Genomic DNA, 13436 nt, shown 5'->3' on the forward strand with positions numbered 1-13436 from the left:
AAAATAAAAATTATGCCACCTACTGGGCCACCACGGCCTGAATACGACTAGAAACTCATCCGTGGGCTAGGATTCAGGCCCGCAGAAGGCCCAATAGGCCCACAAGCATGTACAGAGAGGTTAGGCCCGTAAGCCTGCTTTAGAGAGGAGCTCGACAGCTCAGGCGCACCGCACGTTATAAACAGGTGCGGCTCTCTCTCAGCTAGCGAGGTAGGACTAAACTCCCACCACCACGCCGCTGTGCAAGGCTTTCCTTCCCGGTTGGTGGCACCAACCGGGACTAAAGGGGGCCTTTGGTGCCACCAACCGGGACGAATGCCCCCCTTTAGTCCCGGTTGGTGCCACCAATTGGGACCAAAGGCCGCCGCTTCCCGCCCTTTGGGCTGCTGAAAAGAGACCTTTGGTCCCGGTTGGTGGCACAAACCGGGACTAAAGGGGTCATTGGTCCCGGTTGGTGCCACGAACCGGTACCAATGCCCTGGATATATAAGCAAACACTTAGCAGTTTCGACCAAATCCATCACTTCTTCACCCCCGACGCCCGTACTCCTCCTCGCCGTCGCCGCCCGATGCCCCTGCTTCACGTTGCCATCACCGCCTCCACCGACGCCGTCAGGATGCTCGACATCGCCGTCGCGGCCGCCACCGACGCCGTCAGGCTGGTCAACATCGCCGCCGCCGCTTTCGCCCTCTGCCCCTGCTCCTCCGAGTCGCCCTCGCCGCCCTTTGCCGTCGACGTCACCCCTGATCCACCGTGCCCCGCCGCCCCCTATGAGCACCAGCCTGCTCCCACGCCCCTCCCCTGTCCCGCACCTCTGCGCCCCGCCCCGCCGGCGCCGGCCCCTCCGCCCCTGCATGGTGCACGGGGCGGATGTTTTGTAGATGTTTTTAGATGTTTTTTTAGATGTTTTTAGATGCTATTCTTAGATGTTTTTACATGTTTTTTAGATTATTTTAGTTTATGTTTAGTTTAGTTTTAAGATTAGGAAAAATTCAGATGTGTAGTAATATTTATTTAGATGTGTACTTAATTTAGATGTTGTAATTTGTTCGTAAAAATTGTGCACTTTTGTATAGAAACTTTATTTTTTTTCATATGTACGAAAATGTAGAGTGAAAACGAAAACAAACATATATGAAAAAAAGGAAAAAATGAAGAAGGAAAAGAAAACCGCCCGGCCCGGCCACCACCGCATTTTCATAAAGTGTTTCCACCGAGTCCACGTCGCACCGATCGAGCACCCGCGGCGAAGCAAGTCTTTTTTTAAGGTAGTTCTTTGTTAATGTGAGGGGGGACGTCAGACATTACATGAGGCGGGGGGCGTCGGACATGACATGAGGGGGGACGTCGGAAAAAATAAGAAGAGGAAGAAGAAGAAAAAAAGAAATCTTCCACTCCTCTATTCCTTTTTCTTCTCCACTTTTTTTTCTTCTTCTTTTTTATCGGGAATGAGGGTGTCGAGGATCGCCGAGCGGTCGAGGGTCGGGAACTAGGGCGGAGGGTCGAGGGTCACCGAGGGGTCGAGGGTCATCGAGGGGTCGAGGGTCATCGAGGGTTCGAGGTGTGAGGGTCGTCGAGGGGTCGAGGATCGAGGAACGCCGATTGGTTTTGTTGAATCGTTTGACACTAGCTACACAAACGTGAAGCGTTGCCGAGGCCACCCCAAACCCGGGAGAAGCTAGATCTACATTTGCCACAAATATATCCACCTGCTTCATGTTTAGAAAAGTGTGTATATGTATGTATGTTCTCTGTGTATATATGTTCATATATGCAAAAGTTAGATTTTTAGAAAAGTGAGCACCCACTCTCAACCGTGATAACTTATACCACGGGAGCACCCCCCGGCCATCTCAGCGGAGAAGCAGCGTGGCTTCCACCGAGCTGCTTCAGCCGGAGCATGTCTTGACGGCTCCTGCTAGCTACCCCGTGGATGCTATCACGGAGTCTCAACATTGCCACCTTATGACGCAATGGCAGAACTTCAAAGTCAAGGCGGCTGTTGGCTCTGTTTTACCTCCTGAACGCGGCGCAACCTACCACTGCTGGCCGATTCCAGAAGGATATGCTAGGGTGATGGTGGATGAAATAACAGAGGGATTTGAGGACCTCCAGCTTGACCACCCTACCGGTGAAGGGGACACTCGGCTGGGTTCTGCTCTGAAGACTCCATGCCTATGGCGGAAGGAGCTCATCAACCTTCCGAACTGGACGCCTCCGGCGAGTAAGGGCACTCCGCCTCCTCCTCCGCCTCCTCCTCCGGCGAGTGATCAGGGCACTCAGCCTCCTTCTCTAGCGCGTGGCGGCACTCCGCCTCCTCCTCCGGCGAGTGATCAGGGCACTCAGCCTCCTTCTCCTGCGCGTGGCGGCACTCCGCCTCCTTCTCCGCCTGCGCCGGCGCACCCGAGCAGCCAGCCTCCTCCTCCGCCTCGTCAGCCAGGGCGGAAGAGACCCGCCGCCGCTCCGGCTGCTCCGGCGCGTCGTAGTCCTTCTCCTCCGCCTCGTAAGCAAGGAAAGAAGACAGCCGCAGCCGCTCTGTCTGCTCTACCGGCGTCTAGCAGTACAGCCAGAGGCGGGAGGCAATACAGATTCGGTCCTTCTCTGAAGACTCTAGAGAAGTTACCATACGAGAGGACCGAGGAGGAAACCACGAAGATCGTGCGAGCCGAAGTGACGAACTTCTTTGAAGGGGTGAAAGCAAAGAAACATCCACCTCCGGAGGAGAAGGTAGATCTGGTGAAAGCGAAGCGCACTCTGGCTGCCCTGAGAAAACCACCAAAGTCTCCGCCGAGAGGCAACTATGAGCGCATTATTGCAAAGACATTTGTCGAAGCGGAGCGGTCGGGAAGTACTGTAAGTGATCAAAGGTTAAAAGAACGATGAGCTGGGAAAAAATTGCCCAGCTCGGCGAACAGGCGAACCAATCGTGCCCCCCGCTCAAGGTGTCTAGCGACATCGTCGCTAATGCTCCGAGGATGGTGCCCGGTTATAGCAATCTTGGAGATTACCTTCCCGATGATGTACATTATGATTTCTTGGAGGTGGACGAACACAAATACCATTACGGGAAGCCTCTCGTCAAAGATGAAAGATCTCTAACAACGATGATGCGAAGATTACATGATTGGTACATGAAAACCTCCAGAAAGTCTCGGGTAGGAATACTTTGATGCTGAGAGTTAAAGAGGAGCATGACCTCGTTGGAATTGAGCTGTTGAATGTTCCATTTGAGGAGTTCTTCCAGTTTTTCAATCAAAAGGCCCTCGATAAATCAACGGTCACTTGCTACTGTCTGTAAGTAGTACTACTTCTGTCATTAAGTCTCTCTATATAGGTCAGCTCTTCCATTGCATGTATTTATAATTATCCTCAGTATATTATGCAGATTGAAGATCGCCGAATTGAAGAAAAGACAAATCGGTGATATTGGGTTCATTAACACAAATCTCATAGATGCAACTGAGGTTAAATATCATGCCAAAAATACCGAGGCCAACTTGCTACGATCGTTGGTAATAAATGAAAACAAAGATATAATACTCTTTCCTTACAACTTCAAGTGAGTGTTACTGTCTTATGCATATTCGGTTTCCCTTATTAGTCCAGGTTATAGTAATGTAATTGATGACTTATGCATGCGTGCGCAGCTTCCACTATATTCTCCTAGAGATTAAGCTTGAGCAGGGAGTAGTAACCGTCTTAGACTCAAGACGAAAAGATCCCCAGGACTATGCGGACATGACTCAAATGCTCGAGAAGTAAGTTAAATCGATCATTATCCACCATATCAGCAACTTTGTTCATTTCCTGATATCAAGTAGTTGTCTTCTTTGTCTGGCAGGGTTTGGAGAAAATTCACCAAAAAATCTCCGGGACTGCCGAATAAGCTGCAATTTAGACACCCAAAAGTATGTAATATAGTAGCATGTTCCGCGCATCTCCTAGTGATTCAAGCTCTAGTTTCATCAATACCATTTAGCATGCTTTCTTATCAGTTTGATTGACCTCTATTTCTTGTAAAGTGGTTGTGGCAGGAACAAGGGAATGATTTCTGTGGATACTACGTTTGCGAGTCCATCCGCCACACGACCTGTGAGCGGGGCTACTCTGACGAACAATATGAAGTGCGTAAGAAATAATATTCACAATTTTATTTTATTACCATCATTTGTGTTGAGTTTCATTTATTCATATATATATATATATATATATATATATGTATTGACCCCCTTCTTCAAATTAGATCTTTCGGATGCGGGATGAACTCCTAGCACCAGATCGTATGCGAGCAATTCAAGAGGAATTGGCGGCATTCTTCCTTGACCATGTGATCGCTAAAAACGGAGAATACTATGTGGACCCTGTGTTCTTACAATTTAATTAGGAGATTATATTGTAAGAGATAATTATTGTATATATGTAGCCGGTAGTGTCAGATAGATATACGAGAACTTGTTGTTCGACCAATCTCGCGGAGAAGGAGAGGTGGTCGATATCACTTCTCTCGGTATGCATATGTTCATGACGATCTTCTGTTTCCTTCATTTGCTTACTAGCTAGCGTGTCTACTCCACTCCATAAGTATACAGTACGTAGCGTCGACCAAGCACGGAGATAAGAGAGGACACTTCTCTCTATTAATTAGCTAGCTAACACAATATATGAAACACCTAAATTAACCCCCCAAAACCCCCAACCCCCCCCCCCCCCCCCTTAAGAAAAACAAAAACCCCAGCCCCTGACGCGTGGATGCCTATTGGTCCCGGTTAGTGCCACCAACCAGGACCAAAGGCCCTCCTGCTTGGGCTCGCCGCACCGGCCACGTGGAGGCCCATCTGTCCCGGTTCGTGTAAGAACCGGGACTAAAGGGTTAGGGCATTAGTAACGACCCTTTAGTCCCGGTTCAAAAACCGGGACAAAACGCCCTTACCAACCGGGACAATAGGCCCTTTTTCTACTAGTGATATATAACAGAAAACAGCTCGTACCATAAGTTTCTCGACACAGTTGGACCTGTTCAACGAGTGCAGCAGTGGCACACATTCCCACGTGGCCTTCCACCATTGAAACGCCCCACAAGGACCTCAAGACGATAAATAAAGTGTAGGAACTTGTGGATGTCGATCCAGTCAACTTCAGTGCCATTAGTAACATCCGAGTTATTACAGAGTAACAAATGAGCAGACTGCTTAACTCTGAAAAAACCTACACGTGCCACCAATTATAAGAAAATATTAGTTAGAAGTAGCATCTTCGTGAGAGATTCATTGCTACTTCTAAAGTTAAATTGTGATTAGTTAGACAAAATAGGTGGATTAAGAAGTAATCGAGGCAACAAGCAAGAACCAGATACAAAACTAACATGGATGAACAATTGGAACGACGTCGGGGTGGAAGATCGCAGTGAAGATGAGACCAGGTTCTGCTATTTCCATCAACGTTCGTGCGCCAACTTTCTGTCCGTAACACTTGAGAAAGTTTATCCAAGTTCGGCCATAAAAAAGCAGCGATCTTCTTGGTTCATGAACCCAACTCGGAACTTATATCCATGGTTTGTCTTCACTGTGACCATTAAACTAGTGTATTCAGTAATGGCAAGGCCGAGCATCTTGAGTACATGTGTTCGGGCAGAGCAAATAATACATTGTAGGAAAAATAATATGAGAACACAGCATGTTCAAAAAACCCCCCACCCTCCCGGATAGAAAAGAGGATTCTACGAACATACTGTGCGCGTTTCAAAATGCTGTGTTAGGATGAGAAGGAACAAGTGTGGCGTCTCGCCGAGGGCGCAGAAACTTGTAGGGTACTCGCACTTTGGGCACTTCAAATGAAACACACTAGATTCAGTAGGAAGAAAAATGCATCAACGGCGGCGGCTGCCATCCTAGGATTACCTGCGACCAAGGGACTTGGATTTATCGGGGATGGATGAAGATTCGTACCTGGTTCTCCATGAGAAAACCCTATGCAATCGCCGAGAGGGGGTTTTCTCTGAACAAGCAGACGAGGGAGAAGGGGATTCAGGCCCAGTGAAATATTGCTGCTTCGTCCGTCCAGCTTACTGCTAAAGCTGGAATGGGGGGGTTGTGAATTGACAGCTCATTGGGCATTACTGCGGCGCTACGACTGGGGTGTGTCTACCATGAAGTTGTGCACTTTAATTTGTGCATATGGCAGGTGGACCCCGTCGCCGGTTGCCTCACATATCAGCGAAAGGAAGTAGAAAGACAGGAGTAACTAGTTACACATAAATATATTTTTTGACAGAGAGATACTCCCTCTGTAAAGAAATATACAAATCTTTTATATCACAGGCTCACCTTGTCGAGATATGTACTCCCTCTGCAACGCACGGGCATTATGGGGGTTCAGCTGAGAATATAATACTCAGATCGGCTCACGGTTCTGGACTTTGGGCCGCAGGCCGACCCTGCATGTTTGGGGGCCCATGTGTTCTACCTCAGCACTTTTCATATTGCAAGCGATCGGTACGGCGCTGGTTTTAGATGTTGTCGCAAGGCGAATACACAAAATTGAATAAAGCATGACAGTTGTTGGAATGAAATCGAACGACAGTTCCTAACCAGCAATCAGAGTTGCAATTCTATCAACGATATACCATGTCATAAATAATATTGTCGTACTACTTATACACACAGGACACTTGTTTCACCATGCCAGATTATTACATTAAAAATCTCTCAGAGGATAGATCAGTTTGGCAGTTACGTGCTGCTACTGAAGAATTTCAAAGTTGATTTGGACCAGCTCTCCTTGCCGAGAAAGTTCGATTTTGAGATCATCCCCTACTGCAAGATATGATTTAGATTTGAACCTTGACCATCCTTTAGCATCAATCATCATGCGACCATCCTTTGTACTTACGGTATATTGAGCAGGTTCATTCACACCAAGGCTGCGCATGGTAAGAGAAACTTGGCTGCGGTCGCCCGAATTGTTGAACGACTCCCTCGTTGCTCTAGGAGTTCTCTGTTTGCAAACAATAAGACATACCCAAATAGTTAGATCAACACAGTGAATCATGTGAAACAAAATGGAAAGAAAAAAGAACGAAGCACTTGGGCGGCCAATGCTTATCAAGAAGGTGGACCTGTCGGTTTTCGTAAGGACTTTGGTATATGAAGTGCGAACTGCAGCCCAGTCTGTTGCTAGTGCAACTGCACGGGCCGGAGTAGATGCAAGTGCAAGTGTTGGTGCAGGTGCCGAAGCCGCTGCTGCTGCCGGAGATGGTGCTCCTTGTATAGCTGGTGCCGGTGTCGGAGCAGGTGCCGGTGTCGATGTCCGATCCTCCGGTAGATCAGACTAATCCGCTGACGCGGTCGGTGCCCAATCCTCAGCTGGATCAGATTGAGCTGCTGCCACTGTCAGTGCTAGAGCAACTGCCGGTGCTCGATCTGTGCGAGACAGCGGCGATCGTGTCTGGTCTGCTATGATCAGCTTTCTAACTTGACTAGGATCCGTGACCGTGATCCAGTTTTTTTCTTCATTTCTTTTAAACGCGAGAAGGAATAATTGTGGCATTTTTGTTAAACCAAACTACAGTTCATCATAGGGATTCAGCTTGTACTCAGCCAATAGACTGATCCAATTTTTCCCAGTAATATAAGTGATGGACAGTGCCTTCGTTACTGACACGACATAAGAAGTGAAACCTGCAAAAATAGCCATCTAGAGCAAACCAAACGGTTTATTCTGTGATGACTGTCACACGGCAAAACCTGCATCGTAAAATTGCAGGAAAAGAAAGAAAACATGACATTAAATCAATAAGATTTAGACAGTAAGTCAATAAGATTTACATGATGTGACACGAGTGAATCCTTACCAGGAAATCACTATGTTGAAGTACTAAACAGAGATTGATCGTCCAACTACGCGTGGCATGCAGGGGCCCCGCCTACTCCCACAAGCAGGACAGTCCAAAGGTCGTGACAAATCGTATGGACCGAACATCCATGGGACTGGAAATCCTGGTGGGTGCGATAAACCCTGCAATGCATACAGATATTGCAGTGTAACCATAATTGATAAACCGTCCTCACAAAAAATATGATCTGGATACTTCAAAATATACAGACTAAATTGAGTGGACAGACATTAACATAGACTTTAACATAGACCGTTGACACACCAAAAGCGGCAGTACTAATAAACAATACAGGGTTCACAAACACAAATCAAGTACTGAACAGTAGTACTTACTACAGACAAGCAAAGTTGCACTAACTAAACTCGGCAGACTATTTCTTGCCACCGACCTACGGGATGAACCCCGCATAACTGACTACGCCATGGACTTCGTGTGAGATGTCTACATGCACCATCACCATCTTGTCAACCTTGGAGAACCTAACAGAGTGGTCTTTTGACTCATAAACATGATGATGAAGATAGGCCGCATCAGATTTGTTGGGAAGCTTTACAAGAACCACACCCTTCGTAATCGAAGGCACAGCCAGGAAATTGTTGTGGTCAAGTACAGCCTCGAGAACACGCCTGACAACAATGCTACAGGAAAACACTAGTTCAGGACACGTGGCGACAAGGACACAACAGCTGGATAGTTCAGCAGTAGAACTCATCATCAGGTCTTCCAGTTCACATGGCATGACATTGAGAACTTCATCTCCACCGCGGACCTGGTTCTAATTCAAACAGAAACCATATTTTATTACTACCTCCGTTCAAAAATATAAGATGATTTTCGATATTATACTCCATATATGACTACATATACGCACAGAAATGAGTGAACAAAGACACTAGAACATGTCTTCAAAGGCATGAGAGCAGAGGGATTACATGCAATATCCATAACACAAGTTACTGAGGCAAATATACCCTCTTAAAAGGTAGCATTGATGTTCATAAAGTACTCCCTCCGTCCCAAAATTCTTGTCTTAGATTTGTCTAGATACGGATGTATCAAGTCACATTTTAGTATTAGATACATCCGTATCTAGACAAATCTAAGACAAGAAATTTGGGACAGAGGGAGTAGTTGAAAGTAATCTATAAGAAATCAATGTCAACCTCTCGCATGTTTTGGTCAAAAGAGGAATTTAGAACCGTCATTTGGCACACTAAAAATCCAAGATCACCCAGAAAGTTGTACTACCAGTACTAGTACTGCGTGTTAGATGAAAAAACACGATCAAGATCGAGAAAAAGATCGTCAACAAGAGACATTACCTGGACTTGCTTAATGAGGGATCCCGGAGAGGGGGGCTTGGACAGGGCGATGGCTTTGAGCTTGTCTGCGGTAGTCTCGGCGGCGTGCTTGCGCTTCTTCATACCATGAGCCTCGACGGTTTTGGCCAGAGCCATAGACATCACGTCGGCCGGTGCTTTGGCGTCCATCCAAGAGAGGAAGCTGAGAGAGAAGAGTGAAAGGAGGAACGAGATGAGGGAGAAGCAAAGCGAGTGGGGGTTTTCTTCAAGAGAGGAAGCTGAGAGAGAAGAGTGAAATGATGGTTGCTTCGTCCATCCAACTTACTGCTGGAAAGGAGGGGGTTCTGTGATTTGACGGCTCATTGGGCATTACTGCGGCGGTTCGATCGGGGTAGTCTACCGTCACTCTACTACGGAGTAATTTAGTGCATGGCTGGTCGACCCAGGTGCTGGTTGTCCCACACGTCGGCGAAAGTGAGTAATTTAGTGCATGGCTGGAGGTGGACCCGCACGGTATAGCGTGTCCACTGTTTTTCTGAAGAAAAAAATGATTACAGCAAGCGTTTCCACTCTTACGACGGAGGAGTGCGAAAGACGGCAGCCACTTGAACATACACAGTGCTCCTACTACTAGGCTTGTGCAGTGGTTCATTCGTCAGTACTACACAATCTTGTTGCTAGTGTAGTAAGTATGACGATAACAAATGATGTTGTGCGCATGTCAACTACTCCTATATGTAACATAGTACCGCTTTTTTGACTGTCCGGTCGAGAATGAATGGTGAGATCAATATTAACAGAACTAGGTCCAAAGCGCACGGAGAGTACGGTGCTACAGTACTCCACGAAACATGAACCATATGAAGCACAAATAGTGTTAGGCAGGGTGTATGAAGGGTGCACGGGATGGGAGCAACAGTTCCCTTCTCGACCCACTTTTAGGTGTTTGGCAGAGTGCATGAAGGGTGCATGAGTCCACACTAGTAGGTTGACAAAAATACATGAAGAGGAAACAACTATATTGAGATGAGAATGCAACCAAACACACCCACACGCTCTGTGCTACAGTGACTGATCTGCACCGTCTGAGTTTGATCCAACGGTCATGTTGCACTGAGACATGGACATGCCCATGCAGAGGGCGCCTAAACACCATCGAAGTCCCTCTGCTTCTCAAGGCGCACGACGTTGGTGATGCAGGGTGCAACCGCCCGCAGAGCCCGCTCGCATCGATGGGAGCCAGCTCGTCAAAGACGTCGTCCAATGGCACGAATGGATTCCGGTGACGGAGCCCTGAAAGGATTCGCCCGGCAACGGCGACGGCAGCCCGCAACCCCTCCTTGTCCAGCTCAGCCCCACCATCGCGCGGAGACGGCTCAGCTCCTCGGACATATAGGTGAAGAAGGAGACCAGGTCAGGAAGCCGCAGCTCGTTAAAGTCGACCGGGTGGTCGAACGGGTTTAGCCCGACGGCCGACATCATCGTGCTGGCACGACGGTAGGCATCGCGCAGCCGCAACACGTGCATGGTAACTTGGTTCACCAAGTGGCTGAGGCGATCCTGGACCTCGTCATGATCGGCCCGCTCGCGCTCCAGCCGGCTCCCCTGACGGCCTATCATATCTCCCGCTTTCTGCAGCAACACCGCTGACGCCTCGAGCATCTTTGTGGTGGACGCCTGCCGCTTTTGAAGCTCCGTGAACTGCCGCACATAACGGAGGAGCATGGCACTCCTCTCCTCCTTGAGCTCACGGAGCTCCACATCCTTGGCCCTGAGCTCCGCATCCTTGGCATGGAGCTCTTGTGTCAGGCGCCTCACCTCAGACTCTGTGATCTGCTGCGCCGCCATGGTACCAGGTAGAAGCAATGGGGAGAGGAAGCAAAGGGGGCGAAACGGCTGAAAGGCAATGCAATCTACGGGAAGGCGGAGGGAGCGGGGAATCTTTTGGTTTTCACCAAGGTAAAACACCAGTCGACGACTTCTCACATCAGGGAGCAGTGGGTTTTTACAGGCGGAGTCATCGTGACTAATTGTTGCCGCGCCTGCTCCCGTCAATCAAAAAATTAAAAATCCTGCCGCGCTTGCTCCCGTCAATCAAAAAATTAAAAATCCTGCCGCACCCAAACACCAGAGCAACGCCGCGGTGGATATTTAAATTTACCTGCCGGCAAGTAGATAAAAAAGGGGTGAAAAAACAAATGTGGCGGCGGCCTAGCTAATCGGTCGAATTAGCCCAACTAGCTAGCCACCGTGCTTCACTGATGTACTCAGCGGGAAAGGTGGTGTTTCGTGATTTGACGACTCAGTTACTTGCTTCGGCGCAACGATCGAGGAGGACCCAGAAAACGCGCGGTAGGGCGTCCCACGTCAGGAAGAATAAATGCGTGCACCACCCGGGAGGACCCCGAAACCGCGCGGTAGGGTGTGCCACGTCTCGGCACGGAGGAATAATGTGCCTGTAAAAATATACTATATCAGACGTAGTACCTATGGTTCGACCTCGGGACCCAGCCAGTCGGTCGAAAACACCCCACTAGCCACACGGCTTCATCATGCAAATGTGGCACGGAGGATAGATGTGGTTAGCTCTGTCTCGACCAGCCACAACGTCTCTTGTTCTAGGCGATTCTTCTATTTTCCAAGCTTTTTTTTAGTTGTAATAACACCACGGCAAGCTAGCGCTGCTCTTCGTGTGTGCCCGTGCAAAGGTTAGACGATGGAGAGAAGAGAGATTGAGATCGCAGACCTGGGACCCACCAGTGAGTGAGACAACGGTCATGCACGTGTTGACGAGGCACTCCCTCTACTCTACTCAATGCAAGTACTGTATAAAATCAAGTTATGGGACAAAGCCAACAACCGTTTGTTTTTTCAGGCTATCGACTTACGCTTTGTAGTCCAGGTTGCCAGTTCGAATCTCGTCTTTTAGATTTGTTAGTTTTAGGTCCAAATTTGATTAATGACAAGCGGGACCCCCGTGTGTTGTTCTGATATTTCAGTGTAGGATGGTTTTTTTGAACAAACACTTTGCGCGGTTAGACAAGTAACGGCACGAGTTACACGTATTTTGCAAGTTTACGAACAAAAATGACAGCGGCATAGAATATCACATCCACCCTGCAGCTTAGATACTATGGTGATACGAGTTTTTACACCGTTGGAAGTGAGATCCAATGGCTTGGGAGTAGTCTTTGTAATTATGCGCAATTTCCAAACTCTCCAAAAGTTTTTTTTGCAAATAAAACATTCAGGCCTCGTGTGTGCCGCTGCATCTTCGATCCAACGGCTCCCCGGTGCTCATATTAGGTGCACCCCATAGCTTAATTACCCGCTACGGTGATATGAGCATCTAGGTCGTATGATCAGTGATCAGATGGCACATGCGTAGTACTTGTACTTTCTGCGCATTTCCCAAACTCTATCAGCCGTATATTGCAAAAACATTCAAACCTCCTACTGTGGGCCGTTAGATCTCAGTGAACTCGTATCACCATAGAATCTACGGTGCGGGAGCACCTCATACTCTCCCGTCCGAGAAAACATAAGGTGCTATCGCAGCTTGGACGCTACGGTGATACGAGCTTGGAGGTCGTTTGATCTGAGATCCAATGGCATCTGAGCAGTCTTTGTGCTTGTAAGCAGTGGCCGAACTCTTTTGGGGCTTTTCTGTAAAAAACCATTAGAACCACCGAGGAGGTGTTGGGTCACAAATCCAACGCCTCCGAAGAGCTTGTATCACCAAAGCATCTAAGGTGTGGTTCTTACATATAGGAGAGTACGATGTCCTCCTTTATCTTAGATGCTACAGTGATACGAGCTTCGAGGTCGTTGGATATGGGATCAAAGGGCATCTAAGTAGTTTTTGTACAAATTGTGTGCAATTCTCAAACTCATCAAGGTTTCCTGCAAAAATATTAAGACACATCATGTGAGCTGCTATATCTCATATCTACAAACTCCAAGCAACTCGTATCGGCATATAGCATCTAAGGTATGGGGGCACATGATATTCTCCCGGGGAGGAGGGGTGGGGGTGCACAACCAATCGGTGGTTGGGAGGGTGGGGACAAATATAATCTAGACAACCCTAAACAGAACTCCACAATTTTATCTAAGGTCGAGGGTTTGACCCCCGACAATCATAGCTCCGCCTAAACACAACATTTGCATGTACTGTAGTACTAGACTTAATATTCATGTTTCAGTTTCATGTTCATTTTAAATATTGAAATGAGGACCA

General features: G+C 47.9%; 1 pseudogene; it reads left to right on the forward strand.

The window, feature by feature from the left end:
• The first annotated feature begins 569 nt into the window (after positions 1-569).
• The window catches only part of LOC109760660 (protein ENHANCED PSEUDOMONAS SUSCEPTIBILITY 1-like), an 83916-nt pseudogene continuing 71049 nt past the window's right edge, over positions 570-13436 (forward strand).

Source organism: Aegilops tauschii, chromosome 3, assembly GCF_002575655.3.
Source record: "Aegilops tauschii subsp. strangulata cultivar AL8/78 chromosome 3, Aet v6.0, whole genome shotgun sequence".
Taxonomy (NCBI): domain Eukaryota; kingdom Viridiplantae; phylum Streptophyta; class Magnoliopsida; order Poales; family Poaceae; genus Aegilops; species Aegilops tauschii.